Here is a 16,202-nt window from a genome sequence, read left to right as displayed (position 1 = left end):
CACTTGAGCTGTTTCCATAATTTGGCTATTGTAGATAATGCTGCAATGAACATCGGGTGCATGTAACCCTTTGAATTAGTATTTTTGTATTCTTTGGATAAACACCTAGTAGTGTGATTGCTGGATCACAGGGTAGCCCTAGATTACATCTTTAATATAAAAAATATAACCATCCAAGTACTGCAAAAAAAAAAAAAAAAAATACACGGTATTTTTTTCTAAGCTCAGATTGAAAAAAAAAAAAACTTTTTGTAGAATGATACCAGAGTTAAAAATCGTAATAAAACTGATAGACTTAACTACATAAAATGAAAAACACTTATACAGCAAATAATCAGCAACATGACCAAAGATTAGTATTTTTACTAAAAAGGATATGTCAAGAACTTTAACAAATCAAAAAAGACATCACTAATTACTCAGTAAACTGGTACAACCTCTTTAGAGAATTGTCATAATTCTACAAATTTACATTTGAGAACTGGTTCTAGGGAAATAGCTCACGAGCGGCTGTTATTGGATGTGGGCTATTTTTATTTTAATGGCAAAACCCCAAATGTCTATCAATGAGAGATGTATTAAACTACAGCACTTCCATATAAAGGAATACTATCTTGTCATTAAAAAAAAAAAACAAAAAACAGATGAGCCACAGCTATGTGCACGGATATGGAACTATGTCCTGATCAACTACTGATAGTGCTTTCCTAAGAGGAAATGGAATCACAGGGCGATTCCACCTTGGTATATTGTTTTTACCTTTTTTATCAAGTGCATGTACTATCAAAAAAGGGGGGGGGGAAGGAAATGTTTCCATCCCCAAACCAAAAGCTTTTAAGTAATTACAAGAAAAAAGTATCTTGACAATGGTTCTTAAATTTCTTACTGATTCAGGAAAATTATGCCTTAAATTACAAAAATATTCACTCCTTTAATGAGAAAAAACCCATTCCCACACTTACATTAGCCGGTTGCTCTCAACAGGAACCTCTGTGTCTTCACTGAGTTCCAATCTATTACGCCTGTAGGTCGAACCAACACTCAATCCATGAATTAATAATAATGGGGCAGAAAGAATTTTCCTCCTCACATTGCCAAGGAAACCTCTCAGCCACAATTCAAACACAGGACGTGTTTTTAAAACATCTCCCAACTATTGGGAGATTAAGTCCATTCGAATAACCTTTGTCAGACTGGAGACAGCTAGGCTTAGTTATCTCCTCAAAAACAAAAACAAAAATAAAAACCAACAAAAAAGAGAGTTCATTTAAAGATGAACTTCAGAGTCAAAGGATTATTGGAAAAAAAAAAAATCCATCTTCCATAGCCGAACAATATAATTTAAAAAGAAAGAAGAAAAAGAAAAAAGAAAAGAACACCAAAATTCAATAAGATCCAATTTCTGGTCTTCAAGATTTCTTCACCTATTAAGAAAAAAACAGAAACCTTCCCCCATCTTTATTATCTGTATAATAAAAGCATACTTGTATGAAAAAATATAAAGTGTTTTATGTATATAATATACATATACATATATACTAACTGGTTTATACACACACACACACATATACACAAATGTGTAGAAATAAAACATTTGGGTAAGTTTTCCCTTTTAAAATACACTACAAAAGCCTTCAGATTTGGGTTCATTATAAAAATAGTGAACTTACTCTTATACCAAAGTATCATGACGTGTATCAATGTTACACTAAATTTTGCCCAGCCCACAGAACAAACATGAAGGGAAATCCTTACACATGAATCAATGTGTATAATATGGATGTATGTACATCGTTATCATATTTATTGTCTTCAGGGAGTGTTTAACCAAGAACGATAGAAGCGTACAGTTATCGAGTAACTAGAGAGTGGTGCAGCAAGCTGGAGAGGCGAGCAGCGTTACAGCCATCCTGAACCGGCACTGTCAAAGTACAGAAAGCTTCTACCTGAGGGAGGACTTTTTCTTTTTATAGCAACACCAGCGTCAACTGGCATGCCATTCAATATTGGCCCTGCGAAGGCTTGCTTATGCAGCCGGGTTTCATTTTTTTTTTTCTCCCACAAGTGATGACTACAACTAAAGACTTTATAATTATTCATTTACTCCAGTTAGTAAAAGGGTAAACTTTCGGAGTTGAAATTTCATTTCACAATGGTACATTTACCATTTAAGAATTAAAAAAAAGAAAAACCAAAAAAAACAAAAAACCCAAAAAACAAAAACAAAAAACGATTTTGATACATAGAAATGAGTTCTAAATTTTGAAACCAGCCCCGTAACAAAGCAATTTTGATTCTCATGTAATAAATACTACATAATTTCTAGGCTAAATCTTGCCAAATACTATCCAAGACAAAACTAAAATCAAAACTTAAAAAAAAGTGGACACCTTTTACTCACACTTAATACTAGTCAATTTTCCAGGAAATTTTTGGGCAGGGAATATCCCCAAATCTAAAATGAAAAAAAGGAAAAATTGGGATCTTACATTAGTTATTCAGTCTGAAACCTGTAATAGACTTTTACTAAAAGTCATCATTTTCTGGCCTCCCACTCAACCACAGAAACATACTTTAAGAGTGGAAAGGGACTTTAAAGATCACTGAGATCAATTTTCTCATTTTACCAGTGAGGTAATGATTCCTAACATCTGAAAATATCGAGTGCTTATGTTCAGCTAAGATTAGAAGCCAAAAAACAATCTCATAGTTAAGAATACAGTATTATGGATCATTCAGCATATATATTTAAAGACATTTAAGATCACTTAAAATCAGAGAAACATTCTTTGGGAAATGGACAATGTGTTTGTCCAAAGTATGCTCCTGGGGCTTTTACTCCAATTCCCATTCAATCTTTTTCAATTTTTGTAAACTTTTTATTATGCCATTTGCCCATAACGTGTAAGAAGTACCCATACAATCTTTATTTTATTGTTTTTACACTATTTTCTAAAGGTTAAAAAAGGCAATTCAAAGACTAAAAGTAATTTTTTCCTGATTGTCTTCTACTGTTTCCCTTTTACAACAGATCCAATCCTAAATATAAAGGGTAACTCTATCACACTCAGTAAGTTGAAATGATAAAGCTGACCAGTATGAGGAGGCAATCAGAAATTTCCAAATTTCGTGAGTTTTGTTTTTGCCAAGCTCTAAGAATGGATCAGGGTTTTTAAAGAAATAGAAAAATGGGAGAGAGGGGGAGAAATACCAGCTTAGTATGCTTTTTTCCCTCAATTTCATTGGTTTTAGAGCAAACTTCCCATGATGGGAGAAATTTTTACTTAAAACCAATTACAAGTTCAATCTTCCAGCCAGAAATAGCTTAAAGCCTTTCAATGCTGCACTATATTTTTTAAATTAAAAAATATCTTTTCTCTCTTAATTGGTATAAACAAAATTTCGAGAGACAGCTACATTGAGTTACTACTGTGAAATTTTTAATCTTCACTCTGTCAGCGTTATTATTACTTCTGAGGAATTTTCAGCACGTTTGTTTTCATGTTTCCCCAGACTTGTGTATGAAGGATAATTAGTGTAACTATATATAACAACTATAGCAATTAGGATACAGTAGCATAGCAACAAGTTGCCCATTTCAAATGGAAAAAGGAAAAAGAAATTAAGGTAATATTTCTTTTTCATTGCTTTGAATAACTTCACTCCCAGGATCCCAGCTCAGAACCAATGTAGAATAATCATAGTTAACATTTTTCAAGTTCATTTTCAAAAACATCAGCTGTTCTATATTGTCAAAGTCCAGGCTCATGATCTGTTTTGGATGAAACTGGCTATTTGCAGTAAAGATACATTCAGACTGCCAACTACACATGGGGCAGCTTAGATACTGAATGGCAACTTGGGTCAAAGCTGGCCATATGCTCACCTTCCTCTGCCAGTAAATCAAAGGGTCACCACCTCCTGAGATCTCTGAATACTTCTCTTTGAAGTACTCATCCACTACTGCTATGGCAGAAGGAAACATGAAGCTTTTGCTTCCAATGGCAACATTATCTACAGCTGAGCTATCAAAAGACCCTGAACTGGAGGTGCCTTCCCTTATAGATGAGGTAAACGAATCAGCTCCTATGATGGCTGAGGGACCAGAAGCATCTGAAGTTGCAATATGGCAGACCTCTGAAGATTCCATATAATTGCAAACTTCTTCTGCAAGGATCTGCTTATAAGTTTCTAAATCAGCACCTTGAGGGAAAAAGTCTTCCAAACTGTTTTTAAAGCAAGGATCTAACAAAGCAGCCAAGATACAGGGCTTGGATTTAAGCATGGCACTCAGTAGGGTATCAGTTTCAAGTTTCAGAGACAAACTGTCCACCAGATTGAGTGCCTGAGTAATACCTCTTATTTGAAAATCTTCTCTGAGTTTCTGCAGAGAAAGGAGCAGATGATGGATTAGGGGGAGCACCTGATTCAATCCTGTGGTCTTGACACTCACTTTCTGGGTGGCCTCCTCAAATGGTTTAAGAATATCACAAACATAAGTCATTAGAGTCCACTGAAGGGAGGTGAGCACAACTCCACTAGCTCTACCAAGACTATGGTGAACTGAGTAGCAATGCTCCAGGAGCCATTTTAACATATAAAAGGTAGAAATCCAATGGCCAGTTTCATCCTGCTTCAAATTCTTCCATGGAAGTTGGTGATCATTTTGGAACTCCTGCAGAATTTGACGAGCCTTGACTGAATGACTAAAATGATGACAGGTTTTCCTAGCAGCTACTAACATATTCTCAATACTTTTGTGCTCACAAAAAAAGTCCTGAATGACTATATTTAAACAATGCAGAAAGCATGGCACATGGGTAAAACCTCCATCTTTGATTGCATGTACCACGTTAGAGGAATTATCAGAAACAATGAAGCTAGGAATGAGGAAATTAGGAGAAAGCCACAGACCAATCTGGTCATTTAATTCTTGTAAAATGTTGGTTATCAAGCAGTCTTTGGCCAGCCCTGTTACACAAAGTACTGCCCACTTTCTGAAATTGGGGATCCTGCCATTACTGGAAGAAGGTGCAGTTTCCAAAGAGACCCAGTGTACAGTCACAATGAAATAGTCAGTGGATGGGTCATGCGTCCATATGTCCACAGTCAGGTGGATCTTTTGGCTTTGAACATTCTCCAAAGTTAAGAAAATTTTTTCTCTGACCCAATCGTACAACTGAGGTACAGCCTTCGTGAAAAAGTAAGTCTCAGATGGTAACCTATAGTCAGGGGCCACAATCTGCATGAACCTCTGAAAGGCTGGAGTTGAGAAATAGTTGTAAGGATGCATATCCTCCACAATCATTTGAATAATTGCCTGACTTATTTGACTTGAGACTGAATTTTCAGAACACGTTGTTTCTCTCTCCTGTGCAAGTGTTAGAGTGTCTTGCTCTGCGACAGGAACAGGACTCTCAGATCTTCTACTGTTTTCAACCTCTAACACAGGAGGTTCATCTGAATCAGAGTCACTAAGGTCCTCAGCTGTTAAATCGTGGCTGCCTGTAGACTTCTCTCCACGCAGAGGGTCGCTTAAGAGATCATTTCTCTCAGTCTCAGCCTCATCTAATCCATTTCCAACCGCACCACTGTCTTTGTTGGCAACAGCCCAATGGATGGGATGTGTGGCCTGCAGATGTCGTTGAAGTGTTGATGTTCCTAAGTGAGAACCTGGCCTACCCCGGCTCACGCTTCTTTTACATATATTACACACAGCTCTTGAGATGTGCTGAGGATCAGTATAAAAAAAATTCCAAACTGCAGATGTCTTGGCTCTTGTTCCAGGAATTAAGGCATGCTTGACAATGTTACTTTTGATGAGAAATCTCCCTCTTTCTGCCCTCAGGGCATCAGACACTGATTTATCACGTTTCTTACCCATTCTATTTTCATCTAATGGATCAGAAGACATATATTCAAAGCTTCCATTGCTTCCAGCGGAAGAGGGAGATAAAGGCACATCCAAAGTAAAATCCTCCTCCCCACTAGTGACTCCGTATTTGTTGGCCCTGGTCCAGTGAGGTGAATGCCTTGCCTGCAGATGTCGTTGCAGAGTAGATGTCCCCAGATGGCTGCCTGGTTTACCCCTGCTAACACTTTTTTCACAGAGGTTACAAATAGCCCGCCAGGTATACTGGGGGTCAACATGAAAGAAGTGCCATACAATGGAGGTCTTGGCTCTGGTACTAGGTAGATAGATCTGTTTTTCTATATTACTCTCAAAAAGACTTTCTTCATCCTGCTCATGGGCACTGGAAGCTAATAAAGCAGGGGTATCTGCAACAGGTCTCCCAGATCCCAAATCCTTACTAAACTTTTTCGCAAGGATCAGTTTTTTTCTTCGCCTTTTCCCCTTAATCCGTAAACCCTTCTTTCTTTTCTTTTTAGCAGGCAATTTTGCCTCTTTATCCATTCCTTCTGCCACCATCTTTCCCTCTATCACGTCTTCTTCATCTGTATTGGAATTAATAGGAACACAACCCAGAATCCCAGCACCACTATAAGTGCTGCATCGTCTGCCAGGAGAGAGTGAGGAAACTGGTACACTTAAGGTACATACACTCATTCTTTTTATGTCTCCAAAATTCGTACCAGAATCTGTTAGTGGGTTTATTACTCAAACAGAAATATAGCCGTTCCTCCCTAATTGCATTACCTTGTCTCCAATTTCTACAGGGAATCAGATTCCCTTTGGAACAATGACTTCCAAGCCAGGTTATTTTTGGAGGAAAAGTGACAGCAATGGAGAACATTCCCAAATTCTTTTCTTAGAGGGCTTTATGATCCCTTCCAACTTCTGAGTTCTGAATCTGATTTCAAATAGTCCAATCTCTTCATGTTACAGAAAAAAAGAACTCGAGGCCCACTTTCCCAGAGTCATAGAGTTAGCAGCAGCTAGAAGCCAGGTCTTCCAAATCCCAGGCCCATGTTCTTTCTGCTTCATCAAGAACTACATCTCCTTGATATGCCTTCAGCTTTTAAAATATATACTTTTATGATGTGTCATGGTAGCAACATCAAATTCCCTTATTTCTGAAATTAATTATTTTCAGGAAATTTCACTTAAACAAAAACATAGTGCATCATTCAACATTCATCATTTAGGACTGTGATTTGACAATACAACCCAAAAAGTCAATTCTGGCAATATAGACTCCACATACTGGTCATTAACAGCAAATGCTAGTTGAGCCCTTTCAGCTCTAAATAAAAATAATAAAATTTTTAAAAATGTGGATGGCTAAAAAAAGTGTTTTGAGAATAAAAGTTTAAAAGGTCACAAGCTGCATTTTCAATTTACTGTTTGTATCAAGAGTTAATCCGAATTTAGTTTTCAGACATTTTTAGACTGGAGAAGCTCTACTGCCTGTAAATGAGTAACTCATGAGTTGAACTCTATATGAACAGCAAAAACTGAAATTTGAGCTTTAATCCACTTTCATTCCTTTTCGGTTGATCCCTCCCCTTCACCCGATACCTACATACATTTACCCTAAAAAGCATCGCTATCACTAGTTCCACCGCCTCCTTCTCAAGGTCCAGAACCAAGGCCTGCAAGATGTCAACAACATGGGCCTTCCCCATAGGAATCCGCACCGATTATGGGACTTTAGGGGGTGTTCTTCATTACGGTTTCATCAATCCTACAAGGAGAACGGAAGTGTCCCTGTTGTTCTTGACTCCGATGCGGAGGGCTGGGGTGGGAGTTAATTAAGGTAGGGAAGGGGTGTAGGATACCGGATTAAGGTCGGTGGCTTTCAGTATGTGGAGTTTGAGAGTATCTCCCAAGTAGTGGGACCCTGGAGAGGAACGAGAGTAGGTAAATTCAGCTCCTGGCACTCAGTCTGATTTAGGCAGTGGGGGTCCGCTAAACTAGGGAAACTGTTGTCGCGAAGAAAGCAATCTAGTGTCAGTTCTCTCTCCGGGAGCCGGGGAACAAGCCGGCTTTCCGGGGCTCCTCCGGGCTCCTACGGTTTCGCCAACACCGGATGTGGGGGAGGGGAGGAAGGTTGTTGGGAAAGGAGCAGGCGCCGTGGGGGTGGGGTGTAGGGGGTGGGGGTGGGGTGGATGGAACTGTGAGCGGGAGCCCGGGGCTCCCAGCTCGCCCCGGCGAGGACGGCGGGCGGGAGGTGGGGGAGGGGGGTCGTTACGGCGGGGCCGAAGGACCCGCTCTGACTTCCCGGGCTAGGCCGCAACCCACGGGCGAGGGGAGGCCGCAGCCACTCCCCTCGCCCTCTCCCCCACCTCCCCTGCCCCGAGTCACCGGGAATCAAAAAACGGGTCTAGTTACCAGAAAACAGAAACTTTACCGAACCGCCGACACCGTCCCCGACTCCCGCTTGCTGCCACGTCTTTCTTCTTTCTTAGCCGCTGCCGCCCGCCGTCCTCACAGCAGCAACACCAGCAGAAATCCAAGACTGCCAGCGTCAAAGATGGCGCCTGGCTACAGGCTCAGCTCTAAGACTCGGCCAGTAAAAGTGCCAGCACGACGCGAGGCGAGAGGATTCTGGGAGATGTAGTATCCTCTATGAGGCGATGCTTAAGATGGCTTCCCAGGGTCACTGGGTCACGTGAGAGGGGAGGCGCTAGGACGTGGGGGTTTCTTCGTTTTGGGGGGAATGCGTTTTTAGAAACTTACGGGGTTCTTGAAAGAGTGTTTGATTTAAAAAAAATTTTTTTTTTGGATCAAATGAGGTAGTAAGCAAGAAAGCCGCGAGAACTGTGTCTACCAGACAGTAGGCCCTCGTAGAATTTGGTTCATGAATAAATCGCCTGAACCATGTATAGTTTTCATTTAGAAGTAAACTACTTTCCCCATACAATGTTGAAGGATTTTTGCCTTTATTTTTATTTGAAGAGGTGAAATTGGGTTTGGGGGAATTTCTTTTATTTCTTAAAACAAATTTATGTATTGAAAAAAATAGTTCATGCTCAATACAAGATTCGTGAGGGCTGGAGTAGGGAAGGAAAACGGAGTGGTCGCCTGGCCACTTCATTATTAACATTATCCTGTACTTTCCAATTTGAATGTGTTTACCTTTTTCCCCTCTGATTATAAAAGTAATACATATAAGTGGTTTTAAAATTTTTTTAAGTAATACACAACCATAGAACATTTAACTCTCCATGAATTTCATTCCTGCAAAATAATCTCTCACTAATTTAACATATATTCTTTCTAACGTTTTTGTATGCAAATGGTCCTAAATCTATTACTCCGAGGGAGTAGGAGCCCAAGATCCCCTCTGGGTCAGTGGCTCAACAGAACTTGCTGGCAACATTTTACCCAACTTGGATAAAGGATACAGTTCTATTACTAAGAAAGCATACATTTGATGGTAAAGCAGATGGGACTCCAGGCACCTTTTATTTCCTCCCAGCCTTGTTCCACCAGATACCAGACCAGCTTGGCGTGGGAGCCTCAGCCAGCACAGGTCAGAGCAGTCCTGGGTCTCCTCACACTTGGGCCTTTATCTCCTTTCAAAGTGAGAAGGCACAACATTAGAATCTTAGCCCCAATCCCTGCCTTACGTGACAATACTCTGTGATTGCCATGTCAACCAGGCCTAAGAAGCAGGTTCCTGATAACCAATTTCTGTCTGTGCCACAACACCTAGATAGGGTTTTTCAGTTTAGCAGAAGGCTAGCCAAACAACTGAAGGGTTTTTCAGCTCAGGGCTTTGCAAGCTGCAGTCCTGTGCTGATCAGTATACTATATATAGTTATATCATATTTCCTCAAGTGTAAAGCAATAAGACACATCTTATTTTATATAACTTAAAGACCAAAAAAAAAAAAAAAAAAACAGCCAATTAACCTCTGACAGGCCATTAATCAGAGCTATTAAAAGTTGAACGGATATATGTTTTAGAATGAAAAAAATAGTGTTTTTAAAATAGGAACAAGCTAAAACTATCTGTACTATCCATATTGTTTTGCAGTTTGCTTTTTTCCCCACTGTACAATGTATCTTGAATATCTTTTAATGGTCATCAGTGCTTAGAGGCCTACTTTATTCTTTTTAACAGTTCCCATTCCACTGTAAGGTTGTTTTGCAGTAAGTTTCNGCAGGACACGCATAATGCGAGGCAGAGATCGCTGGGGCCTATCTTGGATGCTTTCTACCATACCAGGTATTAGTGATAACTGAATCTTCCACTGACAATTTTACAAGTGTGATGACTGAAAGAATTTTCCACAGACTAGCTGCTGGCTCCATACATTTCAAACCTTGTCTCTCCTCCGTAATCTACGTGCCACTTACATCAAGATCTGACCTCTGGCCCTTTGACTTTGGGTCATAATGCTAGATGAGTCCGCACAGTGGGTAATAGGGGTATTCTTGAAAGCCATTTCTATACTTACATGTCTCCAACCCAGTGTCCATCACCAGTGTCCGTCATCTGTTCTCTTTTCCTTCCTGCCTTTGGAGCTCAGCTGTCTGACATGAGTGAGGAAATGGGGACCAACAGAGCCGTCTAGCAAGAAACCTTAAATAGAAATCACAAACACCTGCTAACTAACTACAACAGATACATTTCAACATTCTGCTCTAGTTGCAAGACCAGAACTGGTTTCACTGAAATCAACCTTCCTAGGACTGCCTTCCCCTCTTCACTCCCAATGTGTTCTTAGGTTGTTTTATTTCCTCATATGGAACTTTTTTTTCTTGGTATTTAATTTTGGGGTGGGGTAACTGGTTTTATTGGGCGATGGGTTGTTTAAGAAAAGACAGACTAGTTTTCATCCTCATCATCCTCAATTACCTTACACTAACTCTACTCCTATGTTTAGGCTGCTGTGCTGGGCTTTGTGGGGGATCCCAAATGGGCCTAAGGTGTGGAAATGCCCATGTGGAAGTTTTCTGGAAGACGTGATAGATATAAAGATAAATAACTACCAGGGAGTGCACACCAAGTATCCAGCCATGGTTACAAACTCAAATACTTACATGAACCAGATCCATGTGTATATGACTACGGCGAGCAGCTGCAAGGGTAAGACTTGGAGTCCGTGCCCTAGCAGAAGGCCAGCTGTTACCACGAACTCCAGCCCATTCTTGCCAGGAGGGGTTGCAGACTCATCGTCACCACATCTGATTTTTAAAGAGAAACTGGAAATTCAAGTTTTATGTGACAATTTCTAATTCACCAACTTGGAAGCTACTCCAAATAAAACAATAACAACAGAAATCACTTTGTGGGCTGGTCTACAACCTCTACTTTAGTTCTAGAAGCGTTAGAAAGGAGGAGGTGGCCACTGAAAAGTGCAGTGTTTCAGGAGATGCTTTCTAGAGGGAGTGAGACTTGAGCAGGCCAGAGGTGAGAGGTAAGTGAAGAGAAGGAAAAAAGCTAGGTAAGGAAACCCCTGACGGGGTGAGGAGAGAAATTCAACTGGAGGAGTCCCCAGGTTAGAGAAAGAGAGAACAGTGTAAAAGTAGGTGTGAGCAAGAATCTAGAAGACCTTGAATGTTGGGAAGGCGTTTAAATAATATTGCTTATGGGGCGCCTGGGTGGCACAGCAGTTAAGCGTCTGCCTTCGGCTCAGGGCGTGATCCCGGCGTTATGGGATCGAGCCCCGCATCGGGCTCCTCCACTATGAGCCTGCTTCTTCCTCTCCCACTCCCCCTGCTTGTGTTCCCTCTCTCGCTGGCTGTCTCTATCTCTGTCGAATAAATAAATAAAATCTTTAAATAAATAAATAAATAAATAATATTGCTTAAACAATAGGGGTTCCTCAAAGGGTTTGGGACAGGAACAAAAAAGTAGAAAGTTTGTAGAAAGGTAGAAAGTGTGCAAAGTTGTGTCTCAGAAAGACTGAAATAGTGGTGACGTTCAGTCTCTTGTATTTTAAACCTGTCTCTCTATAGTTGTTCCCCCAAGCCTAGCAACATACAAGACTCCCCCTTCTATTTAGAAAGAAAAATTGGGTGGTGACGAAGTCTTATGCTCAGCTCCTTCTTTTTCTCTGGTGCACCTAATTTCTCATCTTATCTTTATTGCCAAGGTCCTTGGCTACTTTTTCACCTCACATACACTCTTCAATGTATTTGGTTTTTTTATTTTCTAAGACTTTATTTATTTATATATTTGACAGAGAGAGAGAGACGCAGAGAGAGAGAGAGCATAAGCAGGGGGAGCAGTAGAGGGAGAGGGAGAAGCAGGCTCCAAGGAGCCCGATGCAGGGCTTGATGCCAGGACCCTAGGATAGTGACCCGAGCCGAAGCCTGACTCTTAACTGACTGAGCCACCCAGGGGCCCCTCTTCAATGTATTTCATTTACATTTACATCCTCATGGCTTCTCTGAAATTACCACAGTGGGGTCAAGTTTTAAATGGAATGGCTCCTTTTTAGTGCTTATTTTTCTTCTTTTTCTTAGTAACCAGTTATATTGAGAGTTTATCATGTGCCAAGCACTACACTAACCATTTTTTATATACATTATCCAACTGAATCCTCAAAATAGCTGTTAGATTACTACTGTTACCTGTTACTCAGATAAGTATTATTATTAACCTTCTTTCACAAACACTTATAAAGTTCTAGTGATGAGTCCAACGGGTCATTGGTAGTGAGTAGCAAAGTCAGGCTTCACACTCATGTCTAACTCCAAATCATTATGCAATCATTTGACACTCATTCACCATTTTTTTTCTTTCTCTTTCTTTTTTTCTTCCTTCCTTCCTTCCTTCCTTCCTTCCTTCCTTCCATCCTTGGAGACAGAGAGAGAGCCCGCCAGCACATGTGCTCATGTGAGCAGGGGAGGGGAAGAGGGAGTGGGACAGAGAATCCCAAGCACGCTGATTGTGGAGCTGATTTCATGACCTTGAGATCATAACCTGAGCCCAAACCAAGAGTCAGATGCTTAATGAACTGTGCCACCAGGTGCCCCCATTTTTTCTTTCTTTAAACTCCCCCTCCCATGGTTTAAAGCTTTTTTTTTTTTTTTAAGATTTTTTATTTATTTGAGAGAGAGAGAATGAGCAGGGGAGAGGAACGGAGAGGGAGGAGCAGACTCCCTGGTGAGCAGGGTGCCTGACACGGGGCTTGATCCCAGGACCCTGAGGTCATGACCTGAGTTGAAGGCAGATGCTTAACCGACTGAGCCACCCAGGCGCCCCCGCCCCATGATTGAAAGGACAAAATTCTCTCTTGGCTTCCTTCCAAATTCTCTGCCTGCCTGTTCTCTAGTCTCTTTGCATGATCCTCTTCCTCCATCCCCCACTTAATGGTTGGTGTTCCCCAGGATTCAGTCCTCAGCCCTCATCTTTTCTCACTCTGCATTCTCTCTCTGGGTTATCCATCCACTTCCCTGGTTTCAACTATGAATTAATTACGTGGTGACTCAGACCTGTATCTCTGACCCAGATTTCTGTCCAGCTGCCTACAGGAATCTCCAATTGGATGTTTCAGAGTCACTTTAAATTCAGCTTACCAAAACAAAATCACCACCCCGTGTCTCCAACACCTCCTCCTCTTCCTGACATCTTTGCCTTCGTGGGTGGGGTCACCCACCATCCGCCCAGTTACGCGGTCAGAAATCTGGGAGAGAACGAGGACTCCTCTCTTTTCCTCACCTCCCATGTCCAAATACTTAGGAACCTTATTGACTTGGCCTCCTAAAGATCTCTTGAATCTGCATTTTTCTTTTCCATTCCCATTGCTTCTGCCTAGTGGAGGCCCTGCCACGTGTCGCTCATTTTCCGGATTGCTGCCACGCCTCTTCGCTGGTTTTGCTGCCTCTCCACCTTGCCCTCTCTTATCTCTCTTCCAAACAATCGCAGAATTTCTCTCCTAAAATGCAAGTATAGGGGCGCCTGGCTAGCTCAGTCAGAAGAGCACACGACTCCTGATCTGGGCTTGTGACTTGACAGTGGGTGCAGAGATTACTTCAAATAAATAAAATTTAAAAAATTAAAAATTAGATGCAAGTATAATCTAAACAGCACACACACACACACACACACACACACACACACACACGCTGAGGCAAGGACTACTTTCTGGAGAATCTATTAAAAGTGATTAACTGAGGAACGTGGAGCTGGATGTCCGAAGTAGAAAGGAGGCTTCACTTTCCACTTTTCACTTTTGAATACTTTTCAAGTATTCAAAAATACTTTTTGCTACTGGTTCGAATCTTGTTTTACTATATATATGTTACTTTTGTTATAAAAACTAGTAAAAATGGGGGTGCCTGGGTGGCTCCATCATTAAGCGTCTGCCTTCGGCTCGGGGCGTGATCCCGGGATCCTGGGATCGAGCCCCACATCAGGCTCATCCACTGGGAGCCTGCTTCTTCCTCTCCCACTCCCCCTGCTTGTGTTCCCTCTCTTGCTGGCTGTCTCTATCTCTGTCAAATAAATAAATAAAATCTTAAAAAAAAAAAACTGGTAAAAATGAACATCTCTGTACTTTGACCCAGCAATTCTACATCCAAAAGTTTGTCCTATACTTGTACTCACACACAAGCAGAAATGACATACGTACATGGCTATGATTTAACTATAAATATGATAACAGCTAAATTTAAAGTAGGACAGCCGTACAATGAAATTCTATGCTGTCATGAAGGACAATGATGTGCTTTGCACTATGCACCTGTATTAATGTGTGTAAACATGCAAAAGACCATTGTAAAATGTTACTATTTGAAAATTATAGAATGGGCTTTGGAAGAACGTACAAGAGTAGCTGCCTCTGGGGAAGGTGGGTGGGGCTGGGAACCCGCTAGGTGGCATGGGAAGAAGCTTCCTTTTCACTGGCTTTTGGTGTTTGAGTTTTATACTGTGTTTATGTATTAATCTGCTCACATTTTTTTCAATGCATAGAATTTGAATATAATCCATCTCGTGAGAGGAGGCAGAGTTCACTTGTATTGTCCTACACTGATTGGAAGCTGTCTTGCTTCTTCAAGCTTGCCTATCACTGTAATGAATGAATTAATACTGATTCTTTGCAGATACACAGTATTATGCAAAATGAAGGGCGATTATACCAGTAATGACTAGTTTTGTGTTCCCCAATGAACTGCCTAATTATTGTTTTATATAGGACAGACCCTGATACATATGGTATAATCGAAACTATATGGGTCACCTCTCTTAGCTTTCCTTCCGTGTTCACAAATACCAGTCTCTTTGTATTGTTAGATCTTTAAAACACATTTCATTTTATTTTATTTTTAAGATTTTATTTACTTATTTGAGAGAGAGAGTGAGAGAGACCACAGGCAGGGGGAGCGTCAGAGGGAGAGGGAGAAGCAGGCTCCCCGCGGAGCAGAGAGCCCAACCTGGGATTCGATCCCAGGACCCTGGGGTCATGACCTGGGTCAAAGGCAGATGCTTAACTGATTGAGCCACCCAGGTGCCCCCTAAAACACACTTTAAACATGTCCCTTAATTTGGACTTATCGATGAATCAGCACAATTTCAAACCTGTATAATAAGATTAAAATTGACTTCCCTACTGAAAATCCTTCAGCTACTGCCCATTAACCTTAGTTCTAAGCTTCTGTGGATATCTACTAATATGCAAAATCTTACTCCTGCCTATTTCTTCATCCCCCCAAATTATCAGGCCATTCTCCTCTAGTTCTTTGCTCCGTCATGTTGAATGACCTGGAGTGACCTGACTGTGTTCTACTCCTCATGCTTTTGCACATCTGCTTTCTTCGCCTCAAATGCCTCTTCCCCACCCTCAATCAACCTACCGACTGGGTTCCAGCAGCCGAGGCCTTCTTACCTTGTTTAGGAGCCGGCTTAGTACTCATTTGCTTCTTTCTATACACTGTGAGCTCACTGAGAACAGCAACACCTGGCTCATCTCTGCAGTCCCAGCGCCTGAAGGCCTTTGATGTGTGTTTGGTGGATTTGGGGGAGTACACCCTGAGATTGGAGAGATAAGGGAGCAGCGTTTGAGGCCAGGGAAGGAGTTTGGGTGATTGCAAATAGGGACCCGTTGTCTCTTGTCTAAGGAAAGGGCAGGACAAAACGGACTTGGGGAGAGAGAGATGCTGGAGGGACAGAGAGTAGGTAGTCAAGTGTTGGGCACAATCTGGGTGGGAAGAGATGAGAGTGGAGATTAGGGTTGTGGTCCTGGGATGGGCAGGAAAAGCCCGAGGGGAAGCTGGGTGGGGGGAAGGATGCATTGATAGGGCAGAAACAGGCAATAATAGTAGTGGCTGTCACTTCTTGAAC

At 41.3% G+C, this 16,202-nt stretch overlaps 1 protein-coding gene across 5 annotated transcripts in view; it reads right to left on the bottom strand.

Moving 5' to 3' along the window:
• Positions 1-8,442, bottom strand: part of ZC3H11A (zinc finger CCCH-type containing 11A) — a 41,378-nt gene extending 32,936 nt beyond the window's left edge. The window contains exons 1-4 of one of the 5 annotated variants that reach the window (XM_040636488.1): positions 8,294-8,434; positions 7,495-7,646; positions 2,402-2,455; positions 963-1,022 (exon numbers count right to left, since the gene is read on the bottom strand). The gene's annotated coding sequence lies outside the window, so the exon portion shown is untranslated. The other 4 variants (XM_008685154.2, XM_040636489.1, XR_005836437.1 and 1 more) reach the window with 4 other exon arrangements.
• Between the last annotated feature and the right edge of the window lie 7,760 nt (positions 8,443-16,202).

The sequence above is a fragment of the Ursus maritimus genome, unplaced genomic scaffold (genome assembly GCF_017311325.1).
Source record: "Ursus maritimus isolate PB19 unplaced genomic scaffold, ASM1731132v1 scaffold_2, whole genome shotgun sequence".
Classification (NCBI taxonomy): Eukaryota; Metazoa; Chordata; class Mammalia; order Carnivora; family Ursidae; genus Ursus; species Ursus maritimus.
Note: the sequence above shows the minus strand (reverse complement) of the source record. Positions and strands in the feature narration are given on the sequence as shown.